We start from the raw sequence: 25,195 nt of genomic DNA on the forward strand, positions 1-25,195 counted from the left end.
TGCACAAAGCAAAAACAAGAATTGTCCCTTCTACAAAAATTACAGTTCACCTACGATTTTGTGCTAGCAGACTGGAAAATAAAGTGCGGTGTGATCTTGCATATGCTTGATAAGATTAACAATCGCATCAAAGGCCGCATAGTAGCCTCGGCGAGGAGCCCAAACACCACCAGCAAGAGCAGGCCACAATTAATACATCATTATGCTACTGCTAGAGTTTACACCCATGAAGACACACACACACACACACACACACACACACACACACACACAGACAGCACACAGCAAGACCGCCGACCAGCTAGTGTCTGTCTCAATATCCCCTGCATTAGACATGCAGGAATGTTAACATCATTATGCACAATTGTGAATGTCTGTCTGTGCCCTCCCCCTTTTGTGCCCCACCATATTGTGTCTGCGGGTTCGTCCACGTGTGTGTGTGTGTGTGTCTGAAAGACAGAATTATTTAAATATGATTTTTTTTTCATATGCATGTTGAAACAAATTGCTGATTGTTGTACGGCTATGAGAACCTCTGAATGTGAAATTGTTAAAGCATGTGTACGTTAATAACATTTTGTCAAAGGAATTGATGCTGCAGGAATTACTTTTGAGGAAAATATGCCTGCTTTTAAAATGGCTTAAATTTCTGTGTTGTGATTTTGTTACTTAGTTCTTGGATTTATGTAAAAATTAGGATTGAATAAAACATTCAAATTAATTGTGGTGAAACACACTTGCATACTTTACACCCCACACACACTTCCACTCTCTACACTGAGTTGTATTATGAATTATAAAAAGGATGATATATAATTTTCGGTTGAGATTCTTTATTGGTGTAACCCCTCGAGATGAAACGTCTCATTTTCAATAGGGTCCTTAACAACAGAAATGTAATATAAACACAGTAAGCCAAAACATTTAACAACATAAAAATAACAACAATACAATGAAACAATTCCAAATGTGCTGAAAAACCATGCAGAGCATGAAAATAGATGATTCATCCATAGATTATAGTAAGGTATTCATTTCAGTGATAGTATTACATTAATTAAGATGTTATTTAGGCTAAAGAAAATTGATTTTTAACTTTTAAGCACAAAAATGAATCTTTTTGAACTTTCTATACTGATCCATTTGTGATATTATCCTGATGCAGTAACCCTGCTAGTTTTTTATTTTAGTTGTTTATTCGATAGGGACAATGCACAGCTCATCAGCTGTACCAGAGTTAGCTATTAGCTAATTTTAATCTGTAGTCCCTGGGCAGAAAAAAAAACCTCTACAGGAAAAAAAGGAAGAAAAGAAAAGAAAAAACTAACAGTAGTATAAAAACACGATTGCAAGACAGAACATATTCATGATAAACCGACCTCAGTAATGACAATGACAAGAATTTCACAGCATTAACACACCACATGAACAACAACAACAAAGTCTTTTCAGTAATTAATGGTGAGAACCAAATCAAATATCCGGGTAAATAAATGCGAGAACATAATTTTCTTTTCATGGCAGAAGTAAAATGGAGACCGACCTACTTCGTCATCACCTAATCCCCCCATTTACTGAACACACTTGAAAATGTCACATGTTTGATAAAGTTTTTACTGGAAGGGCGAGAGGCAAGGTGGAGAGGAGGCATTCATTAGTGCTGGTTTTACTAAAATCTGCTGCTCTGCATTTCTCTGAGGCGCTACGGTCAAAATATTGCATCATCCCAACACACACATACTGCAAAGCTGTTTGCAGACATTGTATCATATTTATGTTTCAGAGCAGCCTCCTGAATGAACAACTGCATTTTGTTGCATCATAAAAAATAAATTTGCAGCAAAAAGGAAACAATACAAAGCTACATATTGTTTAGGAATTGTGGGTAAACAGATCTATCCAGTATTTATAAGCAGAGGAAACTCCACAAAGTCTTGCTGTGCAGAAGAGATTGAGAATCAGATTTGAAACCAATATATTTTTAGTTATCTGCCACAACTTAGAGAAAGATTGTCCAGCAAGTGTTGTATATACAAAGTCCTTGGCATCCCTCTGCTTATACAAACTCCCCTCCTGCCACCTCGCTATTGCTTGCTGCCAGCGATTTGCATTCATTTGCATGATTTTACGATGTGCATATCCTTTGTTCTGACTGTATGATGATGCAGAAGAAAACCCACCCTACTACGCGGCGCGATTACACAGCCCGCTGAAAGCTACTTGGATATTAAATTTAAAAAAATAAAAAAAACTGTAGTTTGATCTGTTTTAATTATAAATTGATAAGAGGAGATCTCCACAAATGGCAGACTCATTCCGTGCTACACTGATGATAATGTAGTGCATCAGAATGAGGGGGGAAAAAAGATGAGTATGTTCTAGTTTTGTGGAATTTTTGAACAAGCATGGAAAGGACATATTGTGCTATCGCTAAGAGGCATGTGCATCTGCAATATATAGGACGGGGGAAGGATTGCATCCAAGCATGAAATATGGAATTACTTGACAAATAGGAAATAGGAAAATTATAGATGGAAACTAAATCACTGAAAGGAAAAAAACACCTTTCACATATTTTACAATATTTTCATAAATAATGCACAATTTTCTCTCTCGGATTCCTGTCTGGTTTTAGTCATCATTTATAATTGTTTCCTGCCTGATCATAAAGAATTAAGCATTTATTATGATTTCTTTACTGTGCAAAATTGTTTTTTTTTTTTTATCATTTTTTATGTTTATTGCAAAGTATTCCTGTAAGCTGACATCTTTTGTTCTCTGTTGTTGTTTTATCTGTGCAGACAACATGCACACACACTCATACACCGGCGCTCTAGCACTCCTTAATCATGCAAGCACATGCAGACGACTTCATTAATCGCTGTGGGCTAGCACTGATGATACAGAAGCCGGCCTACAACACTGGAGGGTTTATATTCACGAACGCGGGCGCCACATTATAAATACTCACCCCCGCTGGCACCCTAACAGTGAGCAGCTGTACTCCAAATATGCATGTCTGATAGATGATTATGAGTATAGCATAGGAAATGAGGCGATGCAATGTAAACAAACTATACTGTATGGCAAACACTCTGTGTTTTCATGGGTGCTTATCTTAATATTTAGCAAGGCAAAGACGAACCTTCAACAAAAATTGTTATTCTCATTTCAAGTGGGAACATTTCCTGATGTTGTCAAAGCACATGTGTATCTGCAAGGATGAAAAGCTGTCCTGTTTTTCTGCTTTAACCCCAAACCTGTGACCCTGCCATATTCTGCACCCAGGCAGCGGTTGATGGTGGGGGGGGTTGATGTTATGCATAAAAACAGCCTACCTATGTATCTAAATAATGCAAAGTCAGATATAGGAGTCTAATGACCCTGACACACTTTAAGGGCCAGGCTTTTACCAGCAAGAGTGAGGCCTGTGAGGTGATAGTTCTGCATATATAGAAAATGTTTGCAAAGATGCTCTACAGATATGGTGTTCACTGCATCTCATTGGATTTTATAGCAAAAGAATGGCCACTGATACCAATCTGAAACTGAACAAGATTTTTTCTAATTGAAAAGCGAGCTTTTTCAGCAAAGTGTTGGATATTTCAAGCTGTTGACCCACCTCTATTATGCAGTGATACAAATCTGAAGTCTCAGGTAACAACTTCCTCTTTCACAAAGGGCCACTGGTTTTCACTTTACCCCCTTTAACATCTCTGGTCAACTTGATTAACACTAGCAACAATGATCCTGACCACATACAAAAGAACTGTATATATATATAAATGTTGAGTTGACATAAACAAAACCCCAAGATCTTCCATTTGAAGCAGTGCTATTGGAGCAAAAGACTTGATTCTATACAAAAAGCTTTTGCGGAAATGTACTGCTATAAGATTTTACTGTAAAACGCCATCTCTCTGTGGTATAGTCAGACTTGAGCGCTGACTTTTCCTACCCAGTGACTTGCCCTGCCCTTCTAATTGGCCCTTCTGAGCAGTCCACCAAATGTGTGTGAGTATTGGGAGTAATTAGGATGAGTAACACCGCCGCACACTGAGGCCCATGGGCGCTGACATACCACCTCTTCTCTTCAGCCACTTATTCTTTTTAGCATCACCAAGAAATAAACGTCTAACTCCGCGAACTCCCAACACAGAACATGTACAGTAGAGTCACTGGGGTGTTTTCCTTTGGTTTAATTTGCTCAAACCAAAGGTGCCACTGTTGTTTCTCGCCATCAAGAGCATAAGCGTATCCTAAGTACCACTGTATATTTTCTACTGACAGATGTCAATAATTTCAACTCTTTGGATGAAAAATGGGGTCAAAATTGGCATAAAGAAAGCACAGATGGTAATCAGCTGCTGCTGCTCGCTAATTTAATAAATATTTCCTTGTCATGAGAGCAAGCCCGGCTCATTAAAATGTTTGTCTCTTCAATAACGTAAAATGTCACATGCAATAACGGCTGGAGGTCTAATTGATAGAACAAGATGTCCTGCACGCAACGCAAACAATGCCGGGGCGGAGGGCAATTACTGTAACCGCATGGATTTCAATGGCTAGAGGAAATTTTTGAAATCACTTCCTGGTTGCAGCTACTGTTGGTGTGTGTGTGTGTGTGGGGGGGGGTGTTTATGTGTGTATCTGTGTGTGTTGTGTTGTTGTGATGATGAACAGTGAACAGTAACCTCTGTTTCCCCTGTGCTTCTTGTCTTTGGTATGGACCACAGGGCAAAGAATGGGTCATGGGATTTGATATTGCCCACGATCACATCGCCTGAGCTCCCTTCAAACCGCTGTTATTCTGTTTACTGTGTCCTCTGGACCACTACTAACATCTATGCCTTCATCCAACACACACATGGACTAACTTTGCTGCAGGCAAACAGACACACACGGACACAGACTCACACATCAGCAGAGAAATCGGCACAGAAGGGAAAAACACTCCTGCCAACAAAGAATTTTGGCTGTTTTAGCAGCATTTTCAGCATTTAAAATCAAGTTTTTTCCATTTGTCAGATAAATCTAAGGAAACAAATTGTATCTGTTGAGTGTTCTGGGGATTTGATAAATTCCTAGAGTTGGTTTCATTTAAAACACACACTCAGTTTGTCCTTGAATTACCAGAGGTCACAGCAAACCCACATTTTGGAATAATGGGGGAGACCTGGGGCAATTGTAACAAGGGGCAATCATAAAATACTCAATTCCTCCGATCAGAAACAAGCTAGAGTGATGACGCTTACTCTACACATGCTCAGTAGGGTTCTCTCACTCAGGAAGTTTTCAACAACAAAAAAAAAAAAAACTCTGCCAGGCTCAACAATAAGGATTCCCTGCTTGACCACAGCAAGAAAGTGTGTTGGGCTAGTAAATCTGGCAACTCACTTGCCTGACCAGGCAAATGGTAAAGCCATTTGATAACTGAGTAATCATTAAAGTAATTTTTAAAGGAAAAAATGTAGAAATGCTATTTTCAGACTTTCAAACATGGAGAAGAAAAGGACATTAATGTTGAACCCTGTTTTTTAGTTTAGTTAGTTGACAAAAAAAAAAAAAACCTTAACATTAACAAACTAACTGCTAATATAGCTTGCATACAAGATTTAATGATGGCTGCAAAATCAGGTGAGCAATATGGCCCAATGTAAGAACTATGTTTGTGTGTTTGTGCATTTTTTTCTGTTAGAAAATAAACATCTTTCACTAAATTTAAATGTAAAATTACCTTTAACTCAATTCCAATAATTAAAATCTTGCCACAACAACCATTGTAGTTATGTCCGTATTAGTAAATATATATATGTATGTATACATATATACATACATATATATATGTATATATATATAGATAGATAGATATATAAAGGATGACACGAGAATTTCAGTTATTTTGTGATTTATGAAAGTAGACGTAAAAATGTCCCCAGTCTCCCAGTTTTTTGTGTGATTAGGCTAAATTTAGGCTGTCTGCTGGATACGAAAACGTAAATCAGGCAAATACACAAACAATAATTTAGCCCATAGTCTAATACTGCACACACACACACACACACACTTTGGTTTATTAACCTAAGCTCACCTCATGTGGGTCCAGTGGAGAGCAAAATCCCAGAGATCTTGTGTGGCCCTCCACTTCCGTCTGCCTGTAGTTCTCCACAGCTCCTTTTCTCCATCACTGTAGCAATGACACACACACACACACACACACACACAGTAAATACATTTACCAAGAGGTAACCTTTACATGTTGAATAACTTCTCTTGAGCAAATCACAATTAACATGTTTCCAGTAAAAAGAGAGGAGATGAAAGCAAATGCACAGTTATATGGCAGAAGAAGGAAACAGAGGTAGCATTTACCATAGCTAAGTTTACTTGCAGCAGGAATTCAAATTGGCAATAACTTTGTGCAAATGTCGTCTCAACCTTTGCAGTTTGCCACAAATAGCAAGTCAAACCCGGGACCTTAATGGCACATGAGCAGCAGCAGGTTTGCAGATCATTTGAAGGTCATGGGAGGATATTTTTTCATCCTTCAAAATATTAACATGAAACCTTGTTTAAATGTTATCGTAGATGTCTGAAGTTGCATCATTGATTTATAGATACTTAAATATGTAAGATAATTTTGATATAAGTGGCAAAGTCTAATCAGTCAGGCTAATTCTGTTGCATGCTAACACTATGTCAGCAGCCATGTTGTTGAACCCGACCACTCTTGACCTCTGCCTCGTCTCGCTGGAGTGAGGAGGTCAAAAGTCAAATGTCAAGGCCAAAGGACAAGTCCATTTGAGGTCAAAGGTGACTATAATAGATGGCGACAGGCAATGGTGCGTTTGAAATGTTTGAGATTTTTGACCTCAGACAGCGACATGCCGATGAACTTGAACGCATCCTTAAACAATTGGGGATTTTTTGTTTCAGTTTTTTGTTTTCAATTTTGTCCTTTAACCCTGTACAGATGTGACTGTTGACATTCTCTCTCTTGGAGTCAAAAACTGGTCATATGTTAAAAATCCTCTTTTAGTTGAACAATAATTGCAAAAAATGCTCTTTTGACTTTAGAAAGATTTATTTTTACTATGTTTTTTATCCAAAGACTGTAAGAGTTCATTGTGTAATTCTCATTATATACAATACACACTTTCCACATCAACAAAACATAGACCCACGATCTCAATGGCAAAACAAGACACAAAACAACACATATATACTCCACATAAGCTCACAAGCTCAACATCTTATTTGAACAACTTAAATGAAATATGTTAAATACATATAAAGAAGGGTGTCACAATTCTCCAAATCCACAATTTTGTTTTACTTTCAATTTTAAGGTCATGATCTGATTAGATATTTCTTTTTTTTTTCACTGACAGCTCTGTCATTGTAAGATGATTAAATCTTGTTTTGTAAAGACCAACAAATCTTTGGTTTAATGTCTTGACAACTGTCTTTTACATTTTCAAATTACTGTTTAAAACGAATGTATGGTATCATATATAATGTAACGCCCAGAAAGCTACACTGTGTCTTCCTCTCCATTCTGGGCTGGAATCACTATTTTAATTTGTCACTTTCACATTAATTAGAGTTCAAATTAATGCTGAATGTTTGTCACATGAGTAATGTCCATTTATGAGTTGTAAAAAATCATTAATAATCTTTTAGAAGAAGGAGATGTTTTTAATGCTTAAATTAAGCAATGTGTTAATTGAGTCTCACGGGCAGAAGACAGGCAGTGACTGAACTTAAACTCTGGAGTGTGTGTTTTCAGAGCAGTGGAATTGTGTTTTCAGGATAACTGCATTTACATTGACAAAGGGCAGTTATCACAAGCTGATCAATGCTATTGTGAAATTATAATGTTGCACTCATCCTGCGCTCCTGCAGTGTTCCTGCAGCCTGCATGAGCTTCCTCAAGTCTGAGGAGGTGGAGACCAGGGGAATCAATTTGCTTCAATGACAGATCATATATTAAATATGATTTCAACCTATTTAATATGCCTATCACATATGCCTTCAACAAGGAGACGATCTTTTAAATTGTGAACACTCAGTAGCTATGTTCCTGTGCCACCAAACAACAAAAACAAAACAAATAAACCAAAAACTTGATCATAAAAAGGTTCAAGTACAAAAACTGCTTTTAATGCACTCTATGATTGAAATATTTCTCCCCCTATGATTTCAAATTGACTTAATTCATTCTTTCCAATGGTCAATTCTCTTGTCAGCATTTAAATAATAAGACATTTCTTTTTGCAGTGTAGCAGTGGAGCAGGATAAGTGAGTTTCCAGTATTTAAGTATCACTTTCTGTCATACAATTGAAGAAAAAGGATTTTTTTTTTTCATATGGCAGTTATGACTCATTAGGAGGATGTATACAGTAATACAGTGTACAGTATGTAACTCTATGTGGTTTCTTTCTTCTGGATTTCTTTCCTGCTGTGTTCCCAAGTGATCGTGAGGCTCTTTTGGCATGTCAATATCAAACTGACAGATGCCACATTTTATTAGAGCTCCGTATCAAAGTGCACACACACCGCACACACTTGCATGTGCACTGACACGCACGATGTCAGGATGCTACTGGGCTCTACGTGGCAATAATCAATAATACAAGCACACAAGAGTCATCTGATTTAGTTCTCCATTTTATTGATGTTGTTATTTCATCAAATACAAATGGAAGAAATGCATTCAAATCAAGGATCCTGAAAAAAAAAACATACATGTCAGACAACCATAACCTTTAAATTCAATTAACACTTCAAGAAGAGCCAATAAGAACAATTAGGATATCTTTATACAGAGCATATTCTCATAGTCCCTATTGCAATGTTCTACACTGTTCTGAGTGTGTTTTGCGGTTGTGTGGCAAACCAATGTGTGTGTGTGTGTATGCATGCGTGGGTGTGTGTGTGTTTCGAGCCCTACGGCAGGGTTTAGGGTAACTATACAGCACTCCCCCCTCCACCTTCACCCTGTTCCCTTTGCGGCTTGTGTGGCTTGTCTCATCCCATCTCCTTCCTGCTTCTCTACCACCCCCCCCCCCCCCCCCCCCCCCCTTTCCCCACCATTACTCTGCTTCTAGCCTACGTGTGTGTGTGTGTAGGGTGGGTGAGGGGTTGGGGGTGGTGGGTGTTACATTGGTGACGACAGTGCCAAGAATCAACCCCTGCTTTCTCTAAAACAGGGGCTGATGCAGATGATGCTAAATCTGATGCAAATTGCATATGTATACATATCACACACACACACAGACACACACACACACACACACACAGGCAATGTAAGATAAGAGGAATATATACAAGACCTACAAGGATTATTTGGTGGCACTTTATTTTACAGTACAAGAAGGTTTTGTATCAAATCCTTCGTTATAGTGTAATTAGGGACTTATTGAAACAGAACTGTAGTGTAAACTAAAGTGAAATCACATATCTGCTACTTCCCTATTTAAAAAAAAAATGTGAACCAGATTTACAAAGTAAAGGCCAAAATGACAGAAGTGGAGGACTATTTTGTTTAGAGGTTTTGTTTATTGTACTGTAGGCAGATAATGTGACTTGATCAAAGAAGTTGGCATCAGTCTTGGCTACTCAGCCAATTGTACAGTACCAGCCGAAGAAGAGGTGTCTCAAGTAGCAGATATGTGATTTCACTTTAGTTTACAGTACAACTCTGTTGTAATATGTCCCTAATTACCCTCTAATAAAGTCTAATAAGGGTCTTATAAAAGGTCTAACACTGTATAATAAAGAACATTTTATTTTTTGTCCAGTTTGATGCAGAGTATGGCTGGTGAGTGTACTGTAAAATAAAGCACAGTTGATTATTTCCACTGAGTGGAAATATTATGTTTCAGTGAGCTGCACTGATTCAAAACGCTGTATAAAATAAAGGAAGATTGGAAAAAGCTACCTATATCTTGATTTAAGTGATGCATAACTGTGCCTTTTCTCACACTGTGCGACTCCCCACCGACAGCACCTACCTATATGACAAAAAGAAGTAGTCATAGAACAAAAGCATTTCCTTTACGAGAGGTGTGTGTCTACTCTCCACCCTGGTGGCTTTCAGTGTTTCATTATCCAAAGTCGAGGTCTTGCTTTGCCACCCAGCTCCCCCATGCTGCCTGTCTCATTTCCTCCCGGTAACAATCCATTAGCCAACGCCAGGCTCAAACACGCAGCCGCTTAATTATTCTCACTTCTTTGGCAGCACGCCGGGGCATACCACTCATCAGAGGAAGCAGGGAGGTAAGGGAAGTAGAACAGCTGATATTCTATGTATACTTAATGCATGTAAAAAAGGGACAACAAGGTGACTACGCAAGGACACACTATTCACACACACACATAACACACTTCTAATATTTGAACATGATGCCATACAGATGAATCTTAAGCAATAAAGATGTGAAATTTACACATCACAACCTATTTAAACCAAAACCCTAATTGTATCAAACCTCCGATAACATACTATCCTGTTTAACTGCATATATGTGTGTGTGCCTGCGTCTGTGTGTGTGTGTCGATGCCAGAAAAATGGCGATGATGTGTGTTATAATTCATCTTGAATAATTTCCTGCACATTCTTCCTCATGCTATGCCTCAGGAGCACTTCAGGATGAAAGGGAATGCTAATGCCGTGTCTGTATCTCACTGAGCAATGTGTGTTTGTGCGCTGCAATACGTGTGTGTGTATATGTGTATGTGAGAGTGTGTACGCCGCCTCACTAAGCACATTTATGATAATTAACAGATAGGAGAGGTCAGCTACAGTGTGTGTGTGACAGTGAGAGTGAGCCAAAGAGAAGGAGACAGAAAATGATAGGGGGGAACAGTTATAGTGCTGATTAACATAAATTGGTAATATTGTCACCGACTTCCTTTCTTTTTCTCTGTTCTGTAGTGTTTGAATTCTCATTTTTTAGTGTAACAGTTTGACAAAAAGTGAATCCTAATCTATACTCTTACTAAAGTGAAAGTTTTATCACTAACTGTTCTAAAAAGGTAAAATGCTGCACCTTTATCCTTTAAGCTAAGTACACTGATACATGTGTGATATGTGCAATATGTTGACTTTTATTTCTATGATGTAGTAGGGAACTTAAAAGTGGTAATCACATAATTTAATTAACAGTTTAACACTGTGAATGAACACAAATATATGTAACTTGAAATATTTTAAAATTGCATTGCTTTTTGTGTCCTATTGCAATGATTTGTCCAACTGAACTCAATAAAAATAAACCTAGTAATTGTTTCTTGGCCTGAAAATACTGAGAAATTGGAATTCTTTAAATATTAGCTAAAACCTGTTTGGCTCTGACGACCATGCTGCTAATATTAGCGCTCGTACCCAATAAACGGCGGGCAACAGAAAGCTAAACACAGGCCGATCTCGTGGGTGACAGTAATCGAGGGAATTAATACATGCAAATGAAACACTCAGCATGCAGAGCAGCTGACGACAGTAATTGAATAATTGACTTTCAGGAGCTGTGCGCTCCTGTCCACGTAGCACACGGAGAATTTGTATGCGTTAATGTGTATGCGTGCGCGTGTCTATGCCAGCGGACATTTTAGGTCTACCCTCCTCACACTCTCACTACTGCCAAACGCCTTAAGATGGTGGCACCTTGAGGCAGAGAGAGACACTCGTAGAGAACCTCCTCCTCCTCCCTTTCCCCCCTTCTTCTTCCACCTCGGGTCCTCACGACAACACAGGACAGGCCCCCCTTCCTAACCCTTCGCCCCCCTAATAAATATTTAATTCACCCCTCTCTAATAAGGATATTAGGCGAGTACACCCCAGCCCTGGTGTATATGCATGAGTCCTTTCTCATCAAATTTACATAAAAGGGCCAGATGCTAATGCGAGCGTAGCAACTACTGCTCACTATTCTATATGCACTGGTACTGGCTCCCCAGTCCGAGAGCCCATATAATTTAATTGCCGAACAGCATATATTTTTCAAATGGTTCCCCCGTATTCAAATTGCATCTAGGCCTCAATACCATATGCTTTACAAAGAGCGGAAAGACGGGCATATTTTAATTGTGGTGGCAGTACGTCTACAGTATTTATGCTTATTTAATGTTTTCTGAAGCCCCTCCTCTTATGAAACGGCACATAATGCAGCTGTGCGTATGCATAATATGAAAAAAAATCAGGATGTTCAGATTATGAATGCAGGTATGCTGTGTGAGTTGGAGCTTGTTTAAACATTAATTATTATTTCAACAATAAAAGCCAGTTAAGATTTAGAAACTACATTATGCTAATAGTGTAAAGAGTTTACGAATGGAAATACAACGAGAGATAATTAGCATTATAATTTAGAAACAAGTGCCCTGATATTGACAGATAGTGGGCATACATACAGTGTACTGTATATAAAAAAAACAACATGCACCACTTAAATATAGAGTATAGCATATGGCATGTTGGGACTGAGCGCCCCGAAGTTTGTAATTAATAGAGGATGAATAATGCAGTGACACGAAATATATTATTTACACCCTTTCATCTTCGAGGGAGATTCAAAGCATATTTCAGATGCAATTATACTAATTTATTTATGGTGCATAGTATTTGCATAATCAAAAGCCAGCCGAGCACAGATATCCTAGAAGACAGGCTGCAGCCAGCTTTAGACATGTAGAGCAAAAAATAGCACTTATGCACACAGCCTTGTTGTGCAGTGCTGCTGCCACAGTCTGGATATCTAATCATGCAGCTACATAGCTGAAAGAGCATCATACTGGTTTGTAGCATTATTATCATTGGAAATATAGGTAGACAGTGTGTAATGTGGCGTTTGTTTCATATTCTACCTAGAGCCCTGTAACTTTTATGGTTTGATTTTGTATCAAAATGTGGACAGTAGATATACAGTATGTTGACTGCAAGAATCATCATTGTTGCTGCAAGAGCTGCAAGAATTAACCTATTTTAGACAATTCATTAATGGTTTGGAGTCATTTTTTAATAAGAAATGCCCAAATTCTCTTTAGTCCTCTATGACAGTAAACTAAATATCTTTGGGTTGTCGACAAAACAAGACATTTTTGGATACCACCTACCACTGATTAAAAGCTTTCACCATTTTCTGACATTTAAAGGACCGAACAACTAATTGATTAATGATCGATGATGAAGATAATTGTTAGTTACAACCCTACTTCTAAGCAGACTCCAAGTTATGTTAAAATTTGGGGTACTACAAACATTATTATCAGCTCACATACCAATGTTTTCACTGCACATTGCAATTAAACAAATTATTATAACAATTTTACATGTGTATACATTAGAAAAACACTGAGACAAAATAACCGCTGTGTTATCTTAATAATGTCTACAGATGATTATGAATATATTCATTTACAAAATAAAATTGCTATTCTTCTTAAATCAAAATAGTTACAGAACTGTATGAGCATTTGAACTTTCTTGCCTTTTAGATTAAGCCTGTTTGACAAATACTGGTCACTCAGTACTCAGCATGCAAACTGATGTAGAGATTATATTAATAAGGTTTGGGAAAAATATAGACTAAGGTATCAATTAGTGGTATAAATTTTGGGACGACAAAATTCTGGTTTCACTTTGGCCTTACATAATAGAGATAATCATACAATTGTCCTGGAGCATCTGTGTCATGAAAGTAGTGATGCACTGACGCATTTTCTGGGACTCAGTTTTAGTTTTAAGTTTAACTTGGTAGTAAAACTGTAAAAGTTTGACCACCCACCTAATAACTGCATAGTATTCTGTATGTAACTATGTATCAAAGAGGTAATTTCAATACTACAGTAGCTGAATACTCTCATCATGCCAAATAACAACAAATCTGCACAACTCACTCCCTTTCAATCACAATCACATTATATTACATATAGAACAGATCTTTGATGGTGCGTAAATGATCCCAAGGTGCCTGTCTAACATGTCTGCCATGCATATCCACACAGTTAGCTGAAGGGGAGGGCCATACAGCGTGGCAGAGCACAGCATGCCCGCTGGTCCCCACAAGACGCTCAAGTGGCCATGCATGATGTCATTAAAAAGGGCCCAACCATGACATTCCTCAGTGGATTATTGGCAAGTTATGGCTGGCTGCTCTGTTATGGAGGGAGGTCGATCGGATCGCTGTTAATCGCCAGTGACACCATTAACGAAGCCAGTGACACCTCTTGAATGTTTGCGAGTCAGTATGTGAGGAAAGGACCAATGTAGAACCTCAGATTTTGTTTTGCCTCATGCAGACCTCAACCTCTGACTCTCAGCAGGTAAATTAACATCATGACCTCAATATTTGGAAGAAAGTAGAGAAACTTCAATTAACCAATGCATATACGGTTGGTTACCTGACAGGAAACCCTATCATATGTATCTACATTGAGCCGTGGAGACAGGGAGTGGGTGGCATTCTAGTTTCTTGAGCACTCTACACACACATGCACACACACACACACACACACACCGTCATACACTCACAGAAACCAGGAATCTGTCCTGCATTGGCAGGGGCTGATGCTGCCATGCGCACGGTGATCTCACCTACCGTTGCCGTGGCGACACCAACCAGAGGGAAAAGCCTTATTGTGTGTGCGCATGCGTGTGTGTGCTTGTGATTGTGACAGAAGCTCGAGCTGGAGGAAGAGAAGGAGAGGAGGAGGAGGAGGAGGAGGAGGAGGAGAAGGAGGGCCTGTAGGAATTCAACATTGTGCCTGGCTTGTTTAACGTTTATGCCTCATTCACTTACTACCCTTTATCAGGGGGAATACTGAACCGGCCCTTTCAATTATCGGGGCAATAAATTCAACATGGCGCTGTCGTTAAAATAGCAGGCCAGTGCTTTAATGGGGAAAGGGGACAGTATATGGAAGGGAAAGGGTAGATGTCGATTAATTTGCATAAGTTATATGGTGAGAAGAGGATAAACAGGAGGGAAAACATGCAGGGCGATATGTAGGGCTGGGCATGAGATCAGGTATAGTCTTAGATTTTGGTATATCGTTACATCTTGACATGGCATAAGTGTTGTCCTCTCCTGATTTTAAAGGCTGAATTACAGTAAAGTGGTGTAAATTTCTCAACAGACATCCTTACAATAGTATTGCAATATCTATAATGAGGTATTTGGTCAAAAACAGGGTTGGGTAGCAATAAATGACATGTAAGTGGGATTACGTAATCAAATTACAAATAATATATTATGATCTACAATCAACCCAGATTACATTTGAAAAATGTACACTTAGATTAAAGTTACATTGTCAGGGATTACTTGATTACACTTTTGATTACAACTTTATAAGATGACAATTTAAAATTTATGACATTTTCTTCATGATAACCAATGCACTACAGTGTCTTCTTTTAAAAGCACACTAAAAACATACCTGTTATCATAAGCTTTTAGTCAGGATTAAAGTGTGTGTGTGTGTGTGTGTGTGTGTGTGTGTGTGTGTGTGTGTGTGTGTGTGTGTGTGTGTTTGATAATAATACCTTCTTATCCTGTATGTTTTATCTTATCCTATATGTTTTTATATATGTAATATCTTCTAATCTTACATGCTATTTTATATGTTTTTGTCGTGTGTCTTTGCATTTATTTTGAGGCACACTGAGTTTACACCTGCTGTATGAAATGTGCTATATAGATAAAGCTGCTATGACTTGACTCTATTAGAGCTCCGGTTTGCGAAAAAAAAAATATTTTGAGATATTTATTATTTTTGAGACTAAAATTTTTGTAGTTGCATCCATTTTTAGTATAAGGTGCAATATTTTCAGTGTTTGATTTTGAAGTAATCCAAAAGTAATTCCATGATATTTAGATTACATTGCATTTTTTGTAATCCAACATATTACATTACAAATTACAAAAATTGTCATTTGTATTCCGAAACAGATGACATTTCAAAGTACACCCAAACCTCGTTAAAAATATTGTGATATTTTATTTTGTCTATATGATCTAGCCTGAAACATCTTATCATCTCAAAATAAGACTCTCTGCTGCCAAACACCTATGATGTGAAGAATTTGCCCACATCCTTTGTAAATATACTATATTTTTGGAGGATTTGTTTGAGGAAGTCTGTGTGTTTGGGTGCAGTATTTTCCATATTGGAATTTGAAGTAATCCAAAAGTACTCCCAAAGTATTCACATTGGATTACATTGGTTGACAAAAAATTATTTGTGTTTAGTAACTAACTACATTTCAAATTGACCTAACCCAACCCTGATCAAAAATACTGTCATTTTTAATTCTGTCCTTATCGCCCAGCTCCGGGCTTCATGCATACACGCTCAAACACTGACAAGCACACAAAGCATGCAAACACGCATTCTGCACACATGCATGTGAGCGCCACCACTACTCTTATTTCTCTTTTAGGCAAACATCCAAAATAAACTCCCCTACTACCAGCTGGTATTGTTGAATTCTATTAGTGATGAAGAGCTAACTCAGACTATAGGGGTCATCTGCTCATCAATGGGGTGGCGGTGGCCTGGCTTGCTCCACAGCCATGAATGCACTGAATTCATTACCCCTGGTGCACAGATGGTGTCTGGCTGCCTGTCTCAAGTTCAAGTTCATGTCCAGGAGACAGAAAGAGAGAGACATGGCCCAAGCCAGACAGACAGACGTTGTTGTTGACTGAGACACAGCCATTGTTCCCCCCCTTCATCAACATGATGTAGTGGCCTCACTAGCTGGCTGAAACGCCTGCATGGGTCAGTTAATCGTGGAGACAAATGCACAGGAAACATGCAAACACAGACATGCATGCAAATACGGAGATGCACATGGAGCCTCTTGCACCATTGCAAGCCTGAGGAAGATGAAAATAACCCTGCATTTCTGCTCAGATAACCCGGAATAATTAATTTTGACAGTAGCTGGCTAATTGCGCAGATGACGCTCTGAATACAGTAACTCTTCCTACTGAAAAACAAGGAAACTAAAAAAGAAAAAAGGGTCATCACATTACTAACAAACATACTATGCTTTGTTTGCTTATGGGAGATGCATGGAGAAGGACACTAAAACCCAAAATATCTACCTTGTATGACCTTCGATGAAGAAATGCTTCTAAGAAATGAAAGAACACACTTCAGAGAATGGCATACTGAGTGATTTTGCCGAATGTGCACATTCATTTATTTGCTGTAGGTCTCCAAATGTGATGATTGACATTGCATCTCCCATAAGCTTCAATAGAACTGGCACCTTTCCATGTTTTTTAGTTTCCTTGCTGAAAAATACGCCACATATCCACCACTTTCTTATTGCAGAACAATCTGTGAGAAGGCCGCCAAAAAACAAAGCCATGCAACACATATATTAACAAATGGCACCCGTATGACGACTATATTCATATCCTTTGTCTGGCCCAGAAATTACCCTGGGCCGATACATATTATAAACCTGCTGCTGCACCTGCTATACACAGCAGCACACAGGCACAGGGGAAGCACATAAAAACCCCGGGCACGCTCACATAAAATATGCTGATTGCCCGTCCAATGAATATGAAAACACCTTCCGTGGTCGCCATGGTTTTGTTACTCAACACGTCACGTGACAACAATGGCTGCAGCACACTGTATGTGTGTGTGAGCATGGAAGGAGGGCACACAGCCGAGCACGTAGCCCCCATTTACTAAGGGTAACAGGAAAGGGGGACCGTCACCACCCATTTCTACACGCATAGTCAAATCACACGCCTGTATTTATAAATATATGGAAATGGGGCGCTGGGAAATGAATGGCAGGGAGGGCCTTCTTTTTCTGCAACATGCATGCATGTATGTCAGGAATGTGCTGTAAATAATATACTGTAAAAGCATAATTTTGGGCGTCTCACACACTAGAGGACACAATAATTTAGTCTCACTTACAGAGACAGGAACGAATAGCAATGCGCCTTTACACTATTTGAAATTTAGGCATCGAGGCCACGTCATCATCACAAATAGAGACTCCAGTTCATTATTTTTAAAGACCCGAGGAAGCTGTGGTTGTCAGTGTTCATAAAAAGCACTAATGTGGACCAAATTGGTGAGATTGACTCAATCTCCAGAGACAGGCAGTAAAAAAACATGCAAACCGCTGCCAACCCATACTGCACCTCTCCTCCATGCAGCCCAGAGATGCTGAAAGTGGCTGAGAGAGGGGGGGGGGTATGCATGAAGTGTGATTTGCAGCTGTTTGAGACATGTGATGATGCTCTCTCTTGTTAACAGTAACTACATCTCAGCATTGCATTGCATTTCCTATTGACTGGGTGGACTCTGGAATCGTCTTAGATTTTGGATATTGTTATATTGTGATATGGCATAAGTGTTGTCTGTTCTTGGTTTTAAAGGCTGCATTACAGTAAAGTGGTGCAATTTTCTTCACTTACAAGATTGTTTTAGGTGTTCTGTTATTTGCAATAACCCTTTTAGTCACTTTATCCACATTACTGATGATTATTTAATATTTTGTAAAAGCACCAAAAGTCATCCCTACAATATGATTGCATATCAATGTATATGTCATAAATTATTGCTGTATTTTGTCCATATTGCCCAGCCCTTCCATGGTGCTTTTTACTTGTACTTTAAAGGTATATTATGCAACAGTTTCCTCAAGAAAACAATGTGTAGCTTACATAAATACAATGTGTGTGTATCTGCCCTGCCCTCTGCCTGTATTTCCTTATTCTCTCTTTATGTTGCTCTGTCCTGGACGTTTTACCAACCCAAAACATCAGTATCTGACTTTCTGGGAATAAAATTCAACAATATACTTCATCAGCAATCAACAATCTATCTTTCTGGTGTGTTTACAAACAGTTGGATAAATTGTGCTGATTCTACCTTTAGAGGATGGACCTACAGGTTAGTATTCTGGAGGGATGATTGTGTATAAACTGTTTAACCTCTAAAAATATACTTTATCTGATAAATATAATCTGAATATCAACATAAAAGAGCACATTTTGTTGCAATTTATTGCTTGTGTGAAGAACTTATAAAACAGGCCACTGTTGTCATAAAAAAATAAGTAGAGAAAATACTCTGTTATGTTTAGTTTTTGTAAGAGACATCCTGAATGTGCTGTTGCGGAAACATTTGTGAATTATATGAGATCCTACGTTTTCCTCCCTCCTCTTTGGTTTGACATTTAGTGTGGCCCCCCCAGACTTGAAAACAGTGTTCCCTTTCATAAAGCTAGACGACGATTTCAATCGACTTAACTGGGGACAATAAGACTTGTTTTATTCAGCGCTGCTCTGCCCCAAATTGTGTTCTCAAATTTTCTTTCGGGTAAACGACCCGGTATTGTGTGCATGTCTTTGACAGGGGTCGGGGAACAAGAGACACTAGTTTTGTCTGACGGTGTGAGAAAGTCGGCGAGAGACCTTTTTATTTCAAGCAAAAAAAAAAAAAAAAAAAAGGCTGGTGGTGTTGAATCCAGCAGCCACTGTGCATGACTCTGTTTAACACACTGCACTTGAATAATCCTCCTGGTGCAAAATAGCCATCTGAACATATGCTGAACTTTGAACTGTGACTTAATAATCGGATATTTTTTTAAACTGGAAATTAAACGTAATGAGAATTTATTCTCGCGTTGTCAGAGCACATCATTAAAACGATCAGGGCCTGTTTTAAACACGTGGTCTAGCCTGAAACAGCCTATCATCTGACAGATACAGCTACCTCAAACTGTGTGTATGGGCAGGGGGAACAACGTCACTTATTTATGATTAAAAATAAGCACAGTACAGTGCAAAACTTCTTATTAAAACGTTATTTTTAAAGTAAATTTTCCCAAATAAGAGTCTCTAAACCCTAATATCCATCTTAATAACTCGCATAACCTACGTGATGTGTAACTACACTATATATTTTTTTATATTTGAGAGCGGAATCATTTAACCTATTAAAATTGAGTTTAGATGCCCACTTAAACTAATGATCCAACAATATTCTACTTTTATGTTTTCTGCTGCATGTATCCCACTATTAATGTCCTCCTAAATGTTTTTTTTCCCTGCAACTTTAATCTCAAATTACTCTCTGTTCATGTTCAAGTTCAAATGCAAACAATGCACCTAGATGTCACCTATTCAAACGGCCCCAGACTTTCTTTGTGCAACATTATCTGCGCTGTTACTAATTCTCAGCGCTCAAGTGGGGGCCACGCAGGATTACATACTTGCAGCACATCCCTTTCAAATTCATAAACCCCGCATAGTTTTAAGATAATTGACCCAAAGTCCTCATTATCAGTACAATTGGTGAGACATTACGCATTCAGGACCGTTACTACTCCAAGTTTTTAGGAGCGCCCGGCGCGTCGGCTGCTGGGGCTGGGAAAACGTCGCCTCTTTCTTTGGGGATGCAGATGAGTCTGGTGCACTTGACGTCTTTTCATGACCCCTGTCGCCCCCCCCCATCCAACTCCTTCTCCCCATCCCCCCTCCATCCCCCCCACCCATCCAGGCCCTCACGGCGCTGTCTGTCATATTGGGCCGGGGCATGGCATTGCCACTTGCCCCACCGAGCGTGGGAATGGGATCGTCCAGTCGTTCACATCTCCTGCACTGCGGTTAACGGAATCAATTAAGCAGGCCCGACCCCCCCACACATACACACACATCCCCACAATCCCCTCCTCTCCTCCCTCTTCTGCCACCTCCCTCCTTCTCCTCCTAACCCCCACCTCTCTCCCTCTCCCTCCTTCTCTCTCCATTTTTGTCACTTCACTATACGTCCTAATTATTACTGTTTGGGATGCCAGCGCCGTTTCCTGGCCAGACTCGATCATGCTGAAATAAAAAAGCATGGAGGCGCACACGTGGGTCCCCTAAATGTCACTCTCACACAATCCCAAGAAATGTCCAATCTTACATTTCTTTGAAATTAAATAAATGTAAAAATCACACCTCATGTTAAAGGCTATAAATACTAACATGCAATGTCCTGTCCTGGAAGGGAAGTTCAGAGTGTGTGAGCAGTCTGGTGTGTGTGAGAGTGTGTGTGTACAACAATAACATACATTATGAGCTCTGAAAAAAGTTCAATTAAATTAAGTGCACAATAAAAGCTGCCCCGTCAAACTTCAAATGACAAAATAAATCAAATAATTTCAAAATAAAGTCAGTTATATGAGCAGCATCTGTAATCTGTGGTCCATGGGAAAATTCTGAAGTCCTCGACGAGTCTGGAAGTAGTTTTTACTTTCGGTTATCTAGCTTTATGACGAGCAGAACACTCATACAGCTAGATAACCAAAGATAACAACCCACTTCCCAAATCTTCAGCAATAATCCACATGAACATTTCCTCTTCTGAGATCTCCAAGTTTCCGTTTGTCACAATTATTGAGCAAAAAGTCATCAGGATCCTTTTTAAAGTCACAATATTCCTCATATATTCCCTTTTAGCCATTGAGGGGCCACTATTGCACAGCCCGAGCTGTTACACACCCGGTGTAAAAAGGCGGCAATTCTTGGAGAAAAAAATGATATATTATCCCAATGTTAATGTCATATTCACTTGACATTAACCAATATTACTGAGTTGAAGTACAGGCCTTGAAAATCGCGGGTAAGGTGCAGTCATCCTTGCACAGGGGCCCTAATTTGCAATGCAAATAGCTCCAATCCCACAAAAGGCTCTTTCGCCTCTATTAAGTCGTTGTGGCAGTAGCAATAGATATCCTGTGAGGGCCGGCGGAGAAGAAGAAACACGGCAGAGAAGAGGGGGGAAATCCGGTTTCCTGTGGAAAGAAGTGCAATAACGGCGCAGGGAATTACGACGCAAATGTTTCGGATTATAAAGACAGGAGCTTGCTTTGGTTTTTTTTAGGGAGGGGGGCAAGAGAGTGTCAAGTTCAACATCCAAGAAAGGAAGAGATAAAGCCGATGAGCCAAAAAGGGTCCGTTCTGCAGGTTGCATGGTCGCTCGGTCTGAGAAAAGAGTGTGTGTGTGGTGGGGGGAATCATAAGGGCCATCCCCAAACCGATAGGGGGGCTGGGGGTGGCCAAAATATGGACCAACCCCGGTGAGGTCAAAGGCCTCGGACCACGACAATGTAACTGCGATGATGTCATGAAAAAAATCGCATATGCACCCCTCCTATCCATGCATCTCCATCCATTACACAGAGCGCGCTGGAATAAGTCCGCCTTGCATCGCAGCAGCCTTCAGGGATGAAAATGGATGACAGGGAAACCATATGTTTGTTTTACACAGACTGAGAGCTGCTTTTAATAGAGGATGCGAGCAGATAAAACAATAAAAATGAACCAGAGAGCATCCTGGAGCTGCCTGAGCGTCTTCTTGTCTCTCCAATGAAGGCTCTATATTTTCTATTCGCAATAATAACACGCTGCTCGCTGCTTGCTCACTGCTCTCCTTCTCATTTCCACTGGAGGAGTAAGATTTGCTCCCACGGTCTCGATTTTTGCGTCGAAATCCACACCAGCCTCGTGTGTTTTTGTCATCGTCGCATCCGAAGGCTCGACTTCACTACAATGATGAGATTCAAGCTGGCGAAGGCAGAAGAAGTCGCCTCCCGCGGTAGATATATGAAGCCCAGGCGCTTCACCGTACCCTGTCCGCGCGTTAACCCCGCTCACTTTTCTTCCCCACAGAAATGTAAGTAGTTAACCGATAGCTCAGCACAAATGGGTCAATATATAGGATCTTTGTAAGTGAGTCAACAATAACAGGCTGGGGAACATGTGATGGATCATGCGCAGGAGCATGCGACTGCAGGTTAGACCGAGTCAGTACCTTCATGTGCACAAGTTTGATTTTAAAACACTCCCATGTTCGAAGGGGGAAAAGTTAGAATATGTGTGTGTGCAGGAGAGATGAACTATCAGGTGATTAAATTAACGCCGTATTATTTGTCAGTGGCATCACCAGCTTTTTTTTTTCTTCAGGTGTCCCATTCACTTGCTACAGTTTTAGATCTGCTCTCAAGTTTACTCTCCTCGCTTCGTGGGTGGGAGGGGCGAAGCAGAGGTGTTTTAATGAGCAAATATGAGTCACAGGGCCTGTGTGCATTTCAGTGAGGGATTACTTACTATAAACAGCACTTTAAATGTTCCCTTAAATGTTCAGCCAAAGCTCCTGCATTCTTGTTTCTATCTTCTATCTTCTTCTATCATCCCTTCTAAAATAATACTCTCCATCTGCAGTATATGATGCAAGCAGGCTCAATTTGTCCAAATGTGTCTATGGAAAATATTCAAAATTCACAAATTTACGCACACATTGTCCATCTCTTTAGTTCTCTGCTTTGCCAATTTTAACACATCCACAACCATTCTGTCCCTCTGATGAATAGTAAACTGCAAGGCCAACTTGATATCATTAAGATCAACATTATAAAGCGCACCTCATTAGGGTAAAGGAGGCTTCAGAATAGGCCTCCCACACAGAGGCCACGCTTTAATCACAGCACACCATTTTTTAAACTTACAACCTGCTGATCCTCTTGAAATTATAATAAGCTGGATTTCCGTGAAGGTTAATGATACAGTGCTGAGAAGCCAAAAAATATATTACAAGGGCGCAATAATATTCGTATTATCAGTTGTTATTATAAGAACAAACTGAGGCTTTCGTGCGTAATAACGCATGGAGAAACAACACAATGAACGCTTTGTTTACAATACTTTGTGTGACGATTTTGGTGACGTTTTTCATTCAATGTAAAAACGAACTTATTGACTTTTAATTCAGCACAACATTACAACTAAATTTCTGAAGCAAAACAGGATGATAATCTTGCAGTTTCTTATGATTTGCTGGTGTCTTTTGTGCGTAAATTAGTCAATTTTTTTCTGAAACAAGCTGAAACACCTCGCTCACGAAATCACATTTCCTATCGAGATCACACTAAAGTCTTCACTTATATTGAAATATGCCTTGTATGTTGGCCTGATAATAATGAAAAATTAAGCAACGCCAGTTTTAACAAGATCTTTTTTTCCCCCTAAAAGTAGAGGTCTAGACGCAGATAACTAGAGACGCATCTGCTGCCGAATAAACTCGAGCGAGTGAACTTAATTGAAGGAGGCAGAAATTTAGAGAGAGGTAGGCCATAAAGTGCACGATATTAAAGTAATCAGCATTAATATATATCATAAAGCTGAGGCAGACTTTACTAAGTTAGCGGTCAGTTGGAGCTGCTTATTAAAGGTGCCACAAAAGTCTAATCAGTGCGCCCTGATTTCAAAGTGTGTGAGGAAATATTCACACTTCCAAACCCCACATTTCCTCCTAAATACTTGGAATCTTGCCACAAATTATCAGTCCTTAACAAAACAACCACAGATATTACATATTTCTTGTCAATATCGTCATATTTAACTTTTGCGCACAAGGGGGAACCTTTACGCACACGATTGCCTCCACGCAGCCTATTAAAGCAGCTACAAAAGTTGCACTTACTTCCTAAAGGTGAGTCAAATCACTGCAGCCGATCAGAAAGCGTCCCAAACAGCCAGCAGCAGAAGAAGAGCGGCGTTCAGTTGGGTCCGTGTGTACCGTGATGTGGTATACGTTCCCCTCAAATATCCCAGCCCGTATTATTTGGTGGGGGGGCAGCAGCATCACTTTAAAATTGCCGCTAACACTCAGTAGCCTGCATTAGGCGTGCTTCAGCTGCTCTGTGCAAGGCATGAGCATATCCCGAGCACATGATAGACGAAGAGAAGAGGGAGAAGGAGGGGAGGGATGGAGGGGAGGGGAGGGATGGGGGGAAGAGGGAGAGAGACAACTTTCCCATAACGTCTACAAGCACCAAATAGAAAAGTGCATGCACAGTTGAGCTCTCAGAGTGTGCAAGTTTTTTTTTCTTCTTCTCTCCCCCTGTTGGTGGTGGTGAGAAGGGAGGGGGTGATGATGATGATCAGGAGGAGGGGGGGAGGTGGGATGCGATGGGGGGAGAGGAGGGAATGTAAAGTCCATCCTTCTGTGTGAGGAGAGGACGTGCTCTGAAATTCAAACAAGTTCCCTCGGTTCTTTTGTTGCACGCACGAACTGAGGCAGCATTGTTCGCGGGGTTTGGCGTGCTGGACCCTCTCCTCTCCTCCTCTCCTCCCCTCCTTCTTCTTCTTCTTCTCCCCTGAC

At 39.8% G+C, this 25,195-nt stretch overlaps 1 long non-coding RNA gene across 1 annotated transcript in view; it reads right to left on the minus strand.

Annotated features, from left to right (window-relative positions):
* Positions 1-24,911, minus strand: part of LOC146320685 (uncharacterized) — a 48,677-nt gene extending 23,766 nt beyond the window's left edge. The window contains exons 1-2 of the long non-coding RNA XR_014771508.1: positions 24,515-24,911; positions 6,092-6,187 (exon numbers count right to left, since the gene is read on the minus strand). This is a non-coding gene — a long non-coding RNA (uncharacterized LOC146320685). The remainder of the gene's footprint in view (positions 1-6,091; positions 6,188-24,514) is intronic.
* Between the last annotated feature and the right edge of the window lie 284 nt (positions 24,912-25,195).

This window comes from Lutjanus erythropterus, chromosome 10 (genome assembly GCF_056507025.1).
Source record: "Lutjanus erythropterus isolate fLutEry1 chromosome 10, fLutEry1.hap2, whole genome shotgun sequence".
In the NCBI taxonomy this organism is placed as follows: domain Eukaryota; kingdom Metazoa; phylum Chordata; class Actinopteri; order Lutjaniformes; family Lutjanidae; genus Lutjanus; species Lutjanus erythropterus.